Genomic DNA, 16191 nt, shown 5'->3' with positions numbered 1-16191 from the left:
CCTCTTTGGTATCATTAACAAATCTTTGTTGGTTATAATATATATAGTTAATCCACGCTACATTTTTGTTTACAGTCACTATAGGGAATAAAGATTCAAATCCTGCAGCTACCTCGTCTCTAGCTTTGAACTCATTTGGAACCCCTCTTGGGACCCCTATAGCATCAATGTATACATGGGGGTCAAAACTACCTCCTGGGAGTGTCCTTTTCTTCCGAAGGATAGGGGAATTAGAGGAAGGAGTGGGGTGGTCTTCGGTGATCATTAGAAGTGGCATTATGACTTTGGCCAGGGCACACTCACCATGCCAGGGCGTATCCAATTTGATCCTAAGTTTCATATCCCCGCATATATAGTAGATGTCGCCTAATGATCTAGTTTGATTAACTAGGACAGTTGTCCTTCTTTCTGCGCAATACCCTGGTGGGAAAGGTTTTAAATCCCTTCCTTTGGTGGTGTTGGATACATAACAGGTATAATTCCCGGGGTATATGGTTATGGTACTTCCGGGATTAGGATTTTTTAATAATATAGGATATTCCTTCTTCCACATTTCACACTGACTATCATTATTTTTAGTATCATTGTATAGGCTAAAGAAGCATCCTTCTTGATCTAAAGGAATGTTTAAAGGTACTGTACCTAAGTGGGGCCTAGATTTGCCACATACGTAACAATTGCTCATATTATGTTTTGCAGCATTATACTTCATCCATTCTAGCCAGAAATTAATGTCAGAGAAACCGGTTTCAATGGCTAGGATGTCTTCAAAAGTGGGGTTATTAATGGCTACCATATCCTTAAAGGTAGCAATATGAGGCCTTAAAGGTTTACCTTGGGGAGAGACTCTGGACTGGTATGCTGGATGTTTAAACATATCCCATAAATAAAAGATCTGTCTTGCGCTAAAGTACCCTGTTTTCCACCATATCCCAACTACATAGGTACCATTATCTGCTCTGCTAGGGTGTTGGATGTTTAGTCTAAACCTGTATGCATTCGGGCCTTCATCCATCTTAAAGATAGACAGTCTCTTGAGTAGGGGTACTCCATCAGGTTGACTGCATTACCTGAGTGACCACATATTCACCTGGTTTCACCAGCATTTCTTCTTATATACTATCTGTTTGGACAATCATAATATACCAGCAGTCAGGGATTTCTCTGTCTGTGAATTCTAGTATCAATTCTCACAAGTCCAATCTTCGATAGATCACCACTTTTTCGTGGACTCTCATTCACGATTCCCGGTACACTGCACCACGTGAGTGGGAATTTCGGATCGGGTCTAACGTGAAAAGCAGATCCACCCATTTACACGATCTTCTATCTATTTCTTCTCTGTCGGTCCTAATTTTCATTATTCATATATAGGTGCACTCTCATTGGTGTTCACATAAAATTCTCTACTACCATACCACGCTGCCAGCGCCCGATCTCGTCTGATCTTGGAAGCTAAACAGCGTTGGGCCAGGTCAGTACCAGGAAGGGAGACCACCTGTGAATACCTGGTGTTGTAGAGTAGGATTTTCCTCACTTATGTGGCAGTAACACCAACAGCAGTATCACCACTTTTTTCTATCCAATAACCTCCAGACCTATCGGTCACGGGCACCATCTACTTGAGGTGCCATACCTGCCTCCACCGTTATCATTGTCTTGAATTCAGATAGGTGCATGTCGTCTTTTTTCCTGTACTATACCCAGAGGAGTGACTTCTGATCATTTCTCTAATTTTCTATAAGCCATAAGAGCATAGCTATTAATTTTGTGTCTCGACCACCCTGTGGTTCCATCAATACAGCAAGCCTGTACTGGTCAAGGGGAATGGGGGTATGACCAACTAATGTCTACCACCCTTTCACACACTCTTTACCAATAAGAGACCAGAACATTTTATTTTACCAAGATGCTTTCTATGTTGCATTTTGAAGGATAGATCTCCGGTAATAACCTTTTTTGTAATAAAAGCTAATAAAAGTTATGTTTTAAATATTTCATCTTAATTATCTCATCAAATTTATTTTTTTCTACAAGAGTGCGCCCACACAAGAGCCTTCTTTTCTCTCCCCATTGTATTAAAGTTCGCATACTTTCTGGCTCTGGGTGCACCACCAACTAGGACTAAATTAACATCCACACGTATATTTCATACAATATTGAAAGGGCTAATTTTTTGCCCCTTTTCTCCCCTATTTTCTTAGGGTAACCTATTGTCCAAATTTGGTTTTCTCTTCTCTAATGCTAGCATTTTTCCTGATTAGTCCATCCGGTGCCGGATCGCCCTAGGTTTCTGTATAGACGCCAGGAACCAGTTGGGGGGAGATGTATCGGGGGAACGCGTGTAAATCTGCCGACTGTCTCATCCTCCATCACACTGTTTCTGCAACGGCTTCCTGACGCTGGAAGGTAATGATGTGAATGACAGCTCTCTGCGTAACATTGGGTGTGAACCTGATTTGGCTCCTGCGATCTCCCTCGTGGACCGGTGACAAATGTCAGTAAATTACGTCTGTCAGCGTCTTTGGCCGGCATGTCCCCATCATATAACGTCCTGTCAGCCAGCACCGACCGACACACAAAACACATTAATTTTCATCTGGATAAATGTCTCCTGCTGGGAACACGTTGCCCAAAGCTTTAATTACAGCCACAAATTAGCTGTTTCCCTGGTAGTGAGCGTAACGCTGGGGGTTCACCTTCTCGCTGGTGATATGTCCGTGAGACACCGCTGCATGAGGCCGGACAAGGCCCATTCTCTGGGCCCCAGGGACAAATGTCCACAGACATATCTGTCCCCCTGAGGAAGTGTATTTAGCTGGACAAGACATGCCAGCTCCTGTCGCCCGGTGTCTGTATTAATCTGACGAGATGGAGACGACTCTTGTGTCATTCATACCAGGAATTAGTGTGATCGTGGGTATTATTTTGCGAGGGCGATCCTGTATCCACCAGCTTCCCGGGCAGAAAACCAGATGGCGCATCTGCCTGAAGTAATGCAACGCCGAGGGCCTGGAGATTCACTAACTCGTCTGGACTTTTACCTTAAAAACACTTAAAAAATAAATTATCATGGGGCCATAAATGTTGTCTCTAATTGCAAAAAGAAGTTGTCCTCAGAAAAATCCAATTTCCGGCTGCAGAAAAGTGAATTTACTTTGTTTTCATGTTTAGGGATCTTTTTACAGAATTTGGGATGAAAAAATTTGATGTCTATATTTATAGAGTTTTGAAAGTCTGAATTATATGGAAATGTATCAGAAACAGAATCTTTGTATCGTACTGTAACAGCATCGCTTAGGAACGTACAATCGGCAGCCTCATTTCAAGCAGACTGCACTTAGGGGGCTTTAACACTGTGAGCAATTGGGAAAACATCACCCTGAGCCAGTGCTGAAAGTAGGGTGGTACGGGGTACTATGGCATACCTTTAAGAAATATGGTGGTGGCACGCAGTACCACCAGCCCACCGCCGGCACCGCAGGGTCTCTGTCCGCAATGAACATGCAACCTCTGGCAGCAAGTAAATAGAAGCCTTACTGTGGGGCATGATTTATAAGGGGCATTTTTGTGTGTTGGACATAAAATGCTGTCAGTGGCATAACTGTGTGTGGCATAATATGAAATAGGCATTACGGTGTGTGGCATAATGTGTAATAGGCATTACGGTGTGAGGCATAATGTGTAATGGGCATTACGGTGTGAGGCATAATGTGTAATAGGTATTACGGTGTGTGGCATTATGTGTAATGGGCGTTACGGTGTGAGGCATAATGTGTAATGGGCATTGCATTGTCTGGCATAATGTTTAATGGGCATTACGGTCTGTGGTATAATATGTAATAGGCATTACGGTGTGTGGCATAATGTGTAATAGGCATTACGGTGTGAGGTATAATATGTAATAGGCATTACGGTGTGAGGCATAATGTGTAATGGGCGTTACGGTGTGTGGCATTATGTGTAATGGGCATTACGGTGTCTGGCATAATGTGTAATGGGCATTAAGGTGTGTGGCATAATGTGTAATAGGCATTACGGTGTCTGGCATAATGTGTAATGGGCATTACGGTGTGAGGCGTAATGTGTAATCGGTATTACGGTGTGTGTGGCATAATGTGTAAGGGGCATTACGGTGTGAGGCATAATGTGTAATGGGCATTACGGTGTGAGGCATAATGTGTAATGGGCATTACGGTGTGAGGCATAATGTGTAATAGGTATTACGTGTGAGGCATAATGTGTAATGGGCATTACGGTGTCTGGCATAATGTGTAATAAGCGTTATGGTGTCTGGCATAATGTGTAGGGGGCATTACGGTGTGTGGCATAATGTGTAACGGGCATTACGGTGTGTGGCATATTGTGGCCATGCCCCTATTGTCATGTAGTCACTCCCCTAGTTTCATGTGACACGCCCCCTCATGACACGTGACCACGCCCAATTTTACTATCAGTACCACTAAGAATAAATTTGTACTTGCACCACTGCCCTGAGCAAACCTCTCTGATTGGCTGTACGTTTATTAACTCATATATACATGTATATTATAACCTTTCACAAGCAGGGCCCTCTGAACTTTATGTCTCACGGCTACCCTACCCATGTGCACACTGTCTATACTTTGTGCAATGGTGCAGATCATCTTTTGTAGCTGCTGTGCAATATAAAGGCGTTCTTGCCTAGTCTGACTGATTGTCCTGGAGGGACCTGACTATATGTGTTGGCTCAGTGGCCACATGCACTGAACACGGAAAGTTCTGCCCTCTGCCAGCTCTTACAATAACACATGTTCGGCTTCCAGCTGATCTTATTCCACGTCTCACCTGCAACGGGATCAAATAAAAGTCTGAACAAAAGCGCATTGACATGTGTAGGTAGAAGTAGAACCAGGTGGGGCCTGTGGCGGTGGGTCATTGTTCCCGAAGCCTATCTGGTGGGGAGCGTGAAATGCAATGTGACATGTCAGCTACGTAGGGGCAATGGCTGCTCTGTTCTCCTCTCATTAGGCGCAGGGAAAGTCCTGTTTTACGTCTACCAGGTCCTTTTATTTATAAAACAAGTCATTTATCTAAACTGAAAACCGTCTGGACAGCCGAGGCGCGCTCGCTGAACAAATACTACAGATTTAATTAAAAAATCCTGCTAGAGCTCCTGTCTGCGGAGCAGGAATAACACCCGGAATTGTCCTGCGAGAAGCGACAAAGCAGCCGATTAATAAGCGGATACCTGTAAATGCAGCTATTGGGGCCGCGTCTTGCCTGGAGGGGGCATTTCCTAACACAAATAAACACGATTCCTTGCGTTCCGGATGTCCCGGCCATCTTGGGATAAAGCGTTTGCGATATTGTAGATTGTTACTCACTACAATATATTATTATTATTCTGCAGAGAGATCGCTGTTCCTCCGCTCTTCAGCGCTGTTACATTTTAATCGGAGACAAATTGAGAAATTAACGTATAAATAAATAGTCATTAAATAATGAAACCCGATGCCCATGGGCCTTATTCAGTATCGGTTGTAAAACTGACAAAATCGCGAATGGATGCTTTTCGAATGTTTCACTTTGTGAACGATGCGATCGGAAAGTGATTGCCAGGCGGTGAGTGTTCGTGGTGGCGACGCTGCGTTGGGAGGAGTGGAACAGGAAACACAGGCGTGTCATGGCCGTTTTCAGGGGCCCGATGACATCACCTGCATTTCCTGCGATGGGAAACATAGCGGTGGTGCACCTTCACATGCAGCCTAGCGGGGACATTTATTATTGAATATTTGCTGGATCAACCACAAATATTTTGTATCCCACAAATGTATCATTGAGGGACCAGAGCATATATCTCCAATACCTGCTGCGATCCCTCCGTTCCCACCGGCAACCACATTCTCCATCGGTTTCCATAGGGGATGAGATGCTGCTTCTGTAGCATTGGCCCCGGAGCTTCTGCCATCTTTGTGCTAATCTCGTTACACAGCCCTTCCCTGAGGTACATCTGTGCATCCAAATGTGCAAGGACTGAGACGCCCCCTCAGGGTCCGTAGACGCGGAAACACCTCTAGGTGCGTCTTATACTCCACCGTCGCGCACATCACTGATACTTGCAGCTGCCATATTGCAGGGGCAGTTTCTCTGTCTGACCACGGCCTCCTATGTGGGCGGTTCAGCGTCTTTGTACACTTCAGCGACACCTTCATAAGATGTGCGTCTTTTTATCTATCCCTGTTACCCGCAGGTGCTGGAAAGCCCATTACATTTCTGATACCGTGCGTCCAAATATGTACTGTGACTTTCTGTATACAAAATCACAGGAAAAACATTTCGCCCCTGCGTCCAACATCGCCGCTGCGTCTTCAGAGAGGGGTCACCACATATTCTGTACGGGAAGAGCGTTAGGGATAATGATCTGACTCCGTATCGCTAAATACACCCGTAATAGAGCCTGATTTACGCGTCATTCCCAAATCTGATTGTACTTGTCCCATGTCCCCGCTAGATAATAGGTGAGGCAGCCAACGCCAACAGAGCTTAAAATAGGTGGAACGAGGCGTCGCACAAGACCGCAGTCCGGTGGGGCGAGGTGTGGGGCTTCCGGAAAATGGGGGTCATTCCGAGTTGTTCGCTCGCAAGCTGCTTTTAGCAGCTTTGCACACGCTAAGCCGCCGCCTACTGGGAGTGAATCTTAGCATAGTAAAATTGCGAACGAAAGATTAGCAGAATTGCGAATAGACACTTCTTAGCAGTTTCTGAGTAGCTCCAGACTTACTCGGCATCTGCGATCAGTTCAGTGCTTGTCGTTCCTGGTTTGACGTCACAAACACACCCAGCGTTCGCCCAGACACTCCTCCGTTTCTCCAGCCACTCCTGCGTTTTTCCCAGAAACGGTAGCGTTTTTCCCACACGCCCATAAAACGGCCAGTTTCCGCCCAGAAACACCCCCTTCCTGTCAATCACAGTACGATCACCAGAACGAAGAAAAAGCCGTGAGTAAAATTCCTAACTGCATAGCAAATTTACTTGGCGCAGTCGCAGTGCGAACATTGTGCATGCGCACTAAGCGGAAAATCGCTGCGATGCGAAGAAATTTACCGAGCGAACAACTCGAAATGAGGGCCAATATTTAAAAGGTCCAGAACCATTTTTTTATGTTGCTGTTGGAGAGTCCAGATGATAAATGATTCTCTGCGGCTGGTTTGTGTAGGTAGTGTGATAGTAAATGTAACTGTAGGCAGTGTTATCACCGCTAGCAACCATTTCATGTACAGGGCAATACAAAAACAAAAACATTGACTAATTAAGGGGGTTATTATTACCATTTACAGTATTTATCAGATACAGTGTGGGCTGAGATCTTGGAGACCACGTATTACGTGCCGGCGGTGGCGCAGTAATTATGAATGGTATAATATGTATGTGCTCCCGTCTGTAGGCACGTGGTAAGTTCTATTGCAGCTCAGTAGAGGGACCATTGTTTGTCCAGGTTGCAGGTGAAACATTCTCAGAGAGATCCTGATGTCACCCCGACACCCCCGGTTCCTGAGGGCAACCTCTGCCAGTGTCAGATATTCTGGGAAAATGGCGTCAGACTGGCGGTGAATACAGAGGGCGCCGTCACCCCAACCAAATGATGTTATTTCTCCCACTTTTACATTTGGAAAGCGGGTTAGCGTGTTCATTCCTCTTCGTTAGCGATGCCAACTTAATTACTTCTGAAAGAAACAGTAATTAGCTGCCGTCTCACCTCATTAATCACAACATTCCTGTTGTGGATAATTTTATCTGATAAATGGCTGGGGCTGAGAGGAGGTGTATTCTGGGTTTGTAGATAATTGTACACAGCACGCCGGCTGCTCGGAGCGCAGTACTTACCACGCTGCTACCCTTCCCTGTGTCAGTGGTTCCCAGCAATACAGAGAAACCTAGCGCTGCAGGTGTTTATTATCACACGGATGGGGAACCTGTAAGCCTGTATCGCCCAGGGCGTGGTATCACCCAGAGTGACGTAGCGCCCAGAGTGACGTATCGCCCAGGGCGTGGTATCCCCCAGAGTGTGGTATCGCCCAGAGTGTGGTATCGCCCAGAGTGTGGTATCGCCCAGAGTGTGAGTGTGGTAACGCCCAGAGTGTGAGTGTGGTAACGCCCAGAGTGTAGTATCACCTAGAGTGTAGTATCCCCAAGAGTGTGGAATCCCCCAGAGTGTAGTATCCCCCAGAGTGTGGAATCGCCCAGAGTGTGGAATCGCCCAGAGTGTGGTATCGCCCAGGGTGTGGTATCGCCCAGGGTGTGGTATCGCAGTGTGGTATCGCCCAGGGTGTGGTATCGCCCAGGGTGTGGTATCGCCCAGGGTGTGGTATCTCCCAGAGTGTGGTATCACCCAGAGTGTGGTATCGCTCAGGGTGTGGTATCGCCCAGAGTGTGGTATCGCTCAGGGTGTGGTATCGCTCAGGGTGTGGAATCGCTCAGGGTGTGGTATCGCTCAGGGTGTGGTATCGCTCAGGGTGTGGTATCGCCCAGGGTGTGGTATCGCTCAGGGTGTGGTATCGCCCAGGGTGTGGTATCACCCAGAGTGAAGTATGGCCCAGAGTGTGGTATCGCCCAGAGTGTGGTATCGCCCAGGGTGTGGTATCGCCCAGAGTGTGGTATCGCTCAGGGTGTGGTATCACCCAGGGTGTGGTATCACCCAGAGTGAAGTATGGCCCAGAGTGTGGTATCGCCCAGAGTGTGGTATCGCCCAGAGTGTGGTATCGCCCAGGGTGTGGTATCGCCCAGGGTGTGGTATCGCCCAGAGTGTGGTATCGCTCAGGGTGTGGTATCGCTCAGGGTGTGGTATCGCTCAGGGTGTGGTATCGCCCAGGGTGTGGTATCACCCAGAGTGAAGTATGGCCCAGAGTGTGGTATCGCCCAGAGTGTGGTATCGCCCAGGGTGTGGTATCGCCCAGAGTGTGGTATCGCCCAGGGTGTGGTATCGCCCAGAGTGTGGTATCGCCCAGGGTGTGGTATCGCCCAGAGTGTGGTATCGCTCAGGGTGTGGTATCGCTCAGGGTGTGGTATCGCTCAGGGTGTGGTATCGCCCAGAGTGTGGTATCGCCCAGAGTGTGGTATCGCCCAGGGTGTGGTATCACCCAGAGTGAAGTATGGCCCAGAGTGTGGTATCGCCCAGAGTGTGGTATCGCCCAGAGTGTGGTATCACCCAGGGTAGGGTATCGCCCAGAGCGTGGTATCGCCCAGAGCGTGGTATCGCCCAGAGCGTGGTATCGCCCAGGGTGTAGTATCGCCCAGGATGACTGTGGTATCGCCCAGAGTGTGGTATCGCCCAGAGTGTGGTATCGCCCAGGGTGTGGTATCGCCCAGGGTGTGGTATCGCCCAGGGTGTGGTATCGGCCAGAGTGTGGTATCGCCCAGGGCGTGGTATCACCCAGAGTGAGGTATGGCCCAGAGTGAGGTATGGCCCAGAGTGAGGTATCACCCAGAGTGTGGTATCACCAAGGGCGTGGTATTGCCCACAGTGTGGTATTGCCCAGTGTGTGGTATCACCAAGGGCGTGGTATTTCCTAGTGTGTGGTATCGCCCAGAGTGCGGAAACGCCCAGAGTGCGGTAACGCCCAGGGCGCGGTTTCAACAGCCAGAGTGTGGTATCGCCCAGAGTGTGGTATCGCCCAGGGCGTGGTATCACCCAGAGCGTGGTATTGCCCAGGGTGTGGTATCGCCCAGAGTGTGGTATCGCCCAGGGCGTGGTATCGCCCAGAGTGTGGTATCGTCCAGAGTGTGGTATCGTCCAGAGTGTGGTATCGTCCAGAGTGTGGTATCGCCCACAGTGTGGTATCGCCCACAGTGTGGTATTGCCCATATTGTGGTATCAGACAGAGTGCGGTATCGCCCAGGGCGTGGTATCACCCAGAGCGTGGTATCACCCAAAGTGTGGTTTCGCCCAGAGCGTGGTGGTATCAGCCAGAGTGTGGTATCGGGCAGAGTGCAGTATCGCCCACAGTGTGGTATCACTCAGAGTGTGGTATCACCCAGGGCGTGGTATCGCCCAGAGTGTGGTATCGCCCAGAGCGTGGTGGTATCGCCCAGAGCGTGGTGGTATCGCCCAGAGTATGGTATCGCCCAGAGTGTGGTATCGCCCAGAGTGTGGTATCGCCCAGGGCGTGGTATCGCCCAGAGTGTGGTATCGCCCAGAGCGTGGTGGTATCGCCCAGAGCGTGGTGGTATCGCCCAGAGCGTGGTGGTATCGCCCAGAGTGTGGTATCGCCCAGAGTGTGGTATCGCCCAGAGCGTGGTGGTATCAGCCAGAGTGTGGTATCAGCCAGAGTGTGGTATCGGGCAGAGTGCAGTATCGCCCACAGCGTGGTATCGCTCAGAGTGTGGTATCACCCAGGGCGTGGTATCGCCCAGAGTGTGGTATCGCCCAGAGCGTGGTGGTATCGCCCAGAGCGTGGTGGTATCGCCCAGAGTATGGTATCGCCCAGAGTGTGGTATCGCCCAGAGTGTGGTATCGCCCAGGGCGTGGTATCGCCCAGAGTGTGGTATCGCCCAGAGCGTGGTGGTATCGCCCAGAGCGTGGTGGTATCGCCCAGAGCGTGGTGGTATCGCCCAGAGTGTGGTATCGCCCAGAGTGTGGTATCGCCCAGAGCGTGGTGGTATCAGCCAGAGTGTGGTATCAGCCAGAGTGTGGTATCGGGCAGAGTGCAGTATCGCCCACAGCGTGGTATCGCTCAGAGTGTGGTATCACCCAGGGCGTGGTATCGCCCAGAGTGTGGTATCGCCCAGAGCGTGGTGGTATCGCCCAGAGTGTGGTATCGCCCAGAGTGTGGTATCGCCCAGAGTGTGGTATCGCCCAGGGTAGGGTATGGCCCAGAGTGTGGTATCGCTCAGAGTGTGGTAGTGTGTGGTATTGCCCAGAAAGTGGTATCGCTCAGACTGTGATATCGCCTAGAGTGTGATGTGATTCTCTAAGACGGCGTGAAAACAATTCTGATTCTCTAGGATGCCGTGAAAACAATTCTGATTCTCTAGGACGCCGTGAAAACAATTCTGATTCTCTAGGACACCGTGAAAACAATTCTGATTCTCTAGGGCGCCGTGAAAACAATTCTGATTCTCTAGGACACCGTGACCACTGTTCTAGGAGGTGCTAAATAAATAAGTAGAATGTGATTGGTTGCTATGTGCCCCATCTCCACTTCTATAAACCTGCACTTTAGTAAATATACCCCTAAGGCCGGGCACAGCGCAGCTCCCAGCTCTCTGGTTTGTCCCACGCTGCCGCCGCCAGACGTGCCCCAATGCTAAGCAACATGGGGTTGTGCCGCGAGTCCACAGCCCCCATTTGTAGTGTCCTCTCCCCCTTTACACGGCGCGCGCACCCCCTTTCACGTGCGTGTGCACACGTATGCCTGGTCCGGAATCTCCAGTCCATCCCTGCCTAAGGGTGAGATTAATGAAGCCGTGGTTATGGCGCTCAGAGCCGGACTGCCAGGATAACGTCAGGCGTGTTAGGCAGACAGTACGCGGGGTCAGCTACCCGGCTTACCTGTCAGAGCAGACAAAACAATAAAACAAGTATCTATTTATTCATTATGCTTTATTTATTAAGGAGGTGATAATAACATAATATCTGATTATGGGGCAATAGTATGTGATTTATAAAAGGGGCAGTAAGAATTGAGTTATTATAGGGCAACATTTCATATTTAGAGATGGGATATGCAGAGGTGGCGCTGCTGCTGCGTCCGCTATTGCGTCTGTTGGCGGAGTCACGGGAGCGATAGTATGCAAATGCTAGTATCAGCCTACCCCTGTTGTACTAGTATGTGCCTGAGTGCGCGCTTGAGTGTGCAAGTCCTGTGTGTGCAAGTCCTGAGTGTGCAAGCCCTGAGACAACCACTTTCAGCGCTGTAACACCGTTGGTGATTCTAGAGTCAGCTATCGGCACACCATCGACACTATAGACACGGAGACACTGCGCCTGCCTATGTGACCATGGCGTCCTATGCTGCGTATGGGAGCACTGCCACTGTCCCTGACACGCCCCTGACACATGGTGGATTTCTTTGCATTCACTTCAAACCACCTCCCAGTCACCCCTCAGTCAGCTATCAGTTACCTCCCAGTTACCTCCCAGTCACCTATCAGTTACCTCCCAGTCACCTCTCAGTCACCTATCAGTTACCTCCCAGTCACCTATCAGTTACCTCCCAGTCACCTCTAGTCACCTATCAGTTACCTCACAGTCACCTACCAGTTGCCTCACAGTCACCTATCAGTTACCTCCCAGTCACCTATCAGTTACCTCCCAGTCATTACTCAGTCACCGTCCAGCTTGTTGAAGGGGTCCAGGGAAAGTCCAGGTCAGCACCCCCACCCCTCCCCCCCTTCTTACCTATCAACCAGCTCTGTCCATGACTCCTCCGAGCACTATCCCTGTGGTTTGTCCGTGACCTCTCCATGTCCAGTCCCCGGCTCTGTCCGTGACTCCTCCCAGCACTATCCCTGTGGTTTGTCCGTGACCTCTCCATGTCCAGTGCCCGGCTCTGTCCGTGACTCCTCCCAGCACTATCCCTGCAATTTATCCGTGATCTCTCCGTGTCCTGTCCCCGGCTCTGTCCATGACTCCTCCCAGCACTATCCCTGTGGTTTGTCCGTGATCTCTCCGTGTCCTGTCCCCGGCTCTGTCCGTGACTCCTCCCAGCACTATCCCTGTGGTTTGTCCGTGACCTCTCCATGTCCAGTCCCCGGCTCTGTCCGTGACTCCTCCCAGCACTATCCCTGTGGTTTGTCCGTGACCTCTCCATGTCCAGTGCCCGGCTCTGTCCGTGACTCCTCCCAGCACTATCCCTGTAATTTATCCGTGATCTCTCCGTGTCCTGTCCCCGGCTCTGTCCATGACTCCTCCCAGCACTATCCCTGTGGTTTGTCCGTGATCTCTCCGTGTCCTGTCCCCGGCTCTGTCCGTGACTCCTCCCAGCACTATCCCTGTGGCTTATCTGTGACCTCTGCGTGTCCTGTCCCCGGCTCTGTCCGTGACTCCTCCCAGCACTATCCCTGTGGTTTATCCGTGACCTCTCCTTGTCCTGTCCATGGCTCTGTCCATGACCCCTCCCAGCACTATCCCTGTGGCTTATCCATGACCTCTCCATGTCCTGTTCCCGACTCTGTCCATGACTCCTCCCAGCCCTATCCCTGTGGCTTATCCGTGACCTCTCCGTGTCCTGTTCCCGGCTCTGTCCATGACTCCTCCCAGCCCTATCCCTGTGGCTTATCCGTGACCTCTCCGTATCCTGTCCCCGGCTCTGTCTGTGACTCCTCCCAGCACTATCCCTATGTTTTGTCCGTGACCTCTCCGTGTCTAGTCCCTGGCTCTGTCCGTGACTCCTCCCAGCACTATCCCTGTGGTTTATCCGTGACCTCTCCGTATCCTGTCCCCGGCTCTGTCCATGACTCCTCCCAGCACTATCCCTGTGGCTTATCCGTGACCTCTCCTTGTCCTGTCCCCGGCTCTGTCCATGACTCCTCCCAGCACTATCCCTGTGGCTTATCCGTCACCTCTCCGTATTCTGACCCCGGCTCTGTCCATGACTCCTCCCAGCACTGTCCCTGTGGCTGATCCGTCACCTCTCCGTGTCCTGTCCCCGGCTCTGTCCATGACTCCTCCCAGCACTATCCCTGTGGTTTATCCGTGACCTCTACGTGTACTGACCCTGGCTCTATCCATGACTCCTCCCAGCACTGTCCCTGTGGCTGATCCGTCACCTCTCCGTGTCCTGTCCCCGGCTCTGTCCATGACTCCTCCCAGCACTATCCCTGTGGTTTATCCGTGACCTCTCCGTGTTCTGACCCTGGCTCTGTCCATGACTCCTCCCAGCACTATCCCTGTGGTTTATCCGTGACCTCTCCGTGTCCTGTCCCCGCCTCTGTCCATAACTCCTCCCAGCACTATCCCTGTGGTTTATCCGTGACCTCTCCGTATCCTGTCCCCGGCTCTGTCCGTGACTCCTCCCAGCACTTTCCCTGTGGCTTATCCGTGACCTCTCCATGACCTGTCCCTGGCTCTGTCTATGACTCCTCCCAGCATTATCCCTGTGGCTTATCCGTGACCTCTCCATGTCCTGTTCCCGGTTCTGTCCATGACTCCTCCCAGCCCTATCCCTGTGGCTTATCCGTGACCTCTCCGTGTCCTGTCCCCGGCTCTGTCCATGACTCTTCCCAGCACTATCCCTGTGGTTTATCCGTGACCTCTCCGTGTCCTTTGCCCGGCTCTGTCCATGACTCCTCCCAGTACTATCCCTGTGGCTTATCCGTGACTTCCCCGTGTCCTGTCCCTGGCTCTGTCCATGACTCCTCCCAGCACTATCCCTGTGGCTTATCTGTGACCTCTCCATGTTCTGACCCCGGCTCTGTCCATGACTCCTCCCAGCACTATCCCTGTGGTTTGTCCGTGATCTCTCCGTGTCCTGTCCCCGGCTCTGTCCGTGACTCCTCCCAGCCCTATCCCTATGGTTTATCCGTGACCTCTCCTTGTCCTGTTCCCGGCTCTGTCCGTGACTCCTCCCAGCACTATCCCTGTGATTTATCCGTGACCTCTCCATGTCCTGTCCCCGGCTCTGTCCATGACTCCTCCCAGCACTATCCCTGTGGTTTGTCCGTGATCTCTCCGTGTTCTGTCCCCGGCTCTGTCCGTGACTCCTCCCAGCACTATCCCTGTGGTTTGTCCGTGATCTCTCTGTGTCCTGTCCCCTGCTCTGTCCATGACTCCTCCCAGCACTATCCCTGTGGTTTGTCCGTGACTCCTCCCAGCACTATCCCTGTGGTTTATACGTGACCTCTCCGTGTCCTTTGCCCGGCTCTGTCCATGACTCCTCCCAGCACGATCCCTGTGGCTTATCCGTGACCTCCCCGTGTCCTGTCCATGACTCCTCCCAGCACTATCCCTGTGGCTTATCTGTGACCTCTCCATGTTCTGACCCCGGCTCTGTCCATGACTCCTCCCAGCACTATCCCTGTGGTTTGTCCGTGATCTCTCCGTGTCCTGTCCCCGGCTCTGTCCGTGACTCCTCCCAGCCCTATCCCTATGGTTTATCCGTGACCTCTCCTTGTCCTGTTCCCGGCTCTGTCCGTGACTCCTCCCAGCACTATCCCAGTGGTTTATCCATGACCTCTCCGTGTCCTGTCCCCGGCTCTGTCCATGACTCCTCCCAGCACTATCCCTGTGGTTTATCCGTCACCTCTCCGTGTCCTGTCCCGGACTGTTCATGACTCCTCCCATCACTATCCCTGTAAGTTATCCGTGATCTCTCCGTGTCCTGTCCCCGGCTCTGTCCGTGACTCCTCCCAGCACTATCCCTGTGGCTTATCTGTGACCTCTCCGTGTCCTGTCCCCGGCTCTGTCCGTGACTCCTCCCAGCACTATCCCTGTAATTTATCCGTGATCTCTCCGTGTCCTGTCCCCGGCTCTGTCCATGACTCCTCCCAGCACTATCCCTGTGGTTTGTCAGTGATCTCTCCGTGTCCTGTCCCCGGCTTTGTCCGTGACTCCTCCCAGCACTATCCCTGTGGCTTATCTGTGACCTCTGCGTGTCCTGTCCCCGGCTCTGTCCGTGACTCCTCCCAGCACTATCCCTGTGGTTTATCCGTGACCTCTCCTTGTCCTGTCCATGGCTCTGTCCATGACCCCTCCCAGCACTATCCCTGTGGCTTATCCGTGACCTCTCCATGTCCTGTTCCCGACTCTGTCCATGACTCCTCCCAGCCCTATCCCTGTGGCTTATCCGTGACCTCTCCGTGTCCTGTTCCCGGCTCTGTCCATGACTCCTCCCAGCCCTATCCCTGTGGCTTATCCGTGACCTTTCCGTATCCTGTCCCCGGCTCTGTCTGTGACTCCTCCCAGCACTATCCCTATGTTTTGTCCGTGACCTCTCCGTGTCTAGTCCCTGGCTCTGTCCGTGACTCCTCCCAGCACTATCCCTGTGGTTTATCCGTGACCTCTCCGTATCCTGTCCCCGGCTCTGTCCATGACTCCTCCCAGCACTATCCCTGTGGCTTATCCGTGACCTCTCCTTGTCCTGTCCCCGGCTCTGTCCATGACTCCTCCCAGCAATATCCCTGTGGCTTATCCGTCACCTCTCCGTATTCTGACCCCGGCTCTGTCCATGACTCCTACCAGCACTATCCCTGTGGTTTATCCGTGACCTCTCC

At 51.3% G+C, this 16191-nt stretch overlaps 1 non-coding gene across 1 annotated transcript; it reads left to right on the top strand.

The window, feature by feature from the left end:
* Positions 1-1404: 1404 nt before the first annotated feature.
* LOC134938505 (5S ribosomal RNA) lies at positions 1405-1523 on the top strand. Its single transcript, XR_010181048.1, has one exon. It is a non-coding gene; the product is annotated as a 5S ribosomal RNA (ribosomal RNA).
* Positions 1524-16191: the final 14668 nt, after the last annotated feature.

Source organism: Pseudophryne corroboree, chromosome 6 (assembly GCF_028390025.1).
Source record: "Pseudophryne corroboree isolate aPseCor3 chromosome 6, aPseCor3.hap2, whole genome shotgun sequence".
NCBI lineage: Eukaryota > Metazoa > Chordata > Amphibia > Anura > Myobatrachidae > Pseudophryne > Pseudophryne corroboree.
The sequence above is the reverse complement of the archived record's forward strand: the minus strand, read 5'-3'. Positions and strand labels throughout refer to the sequence as shown.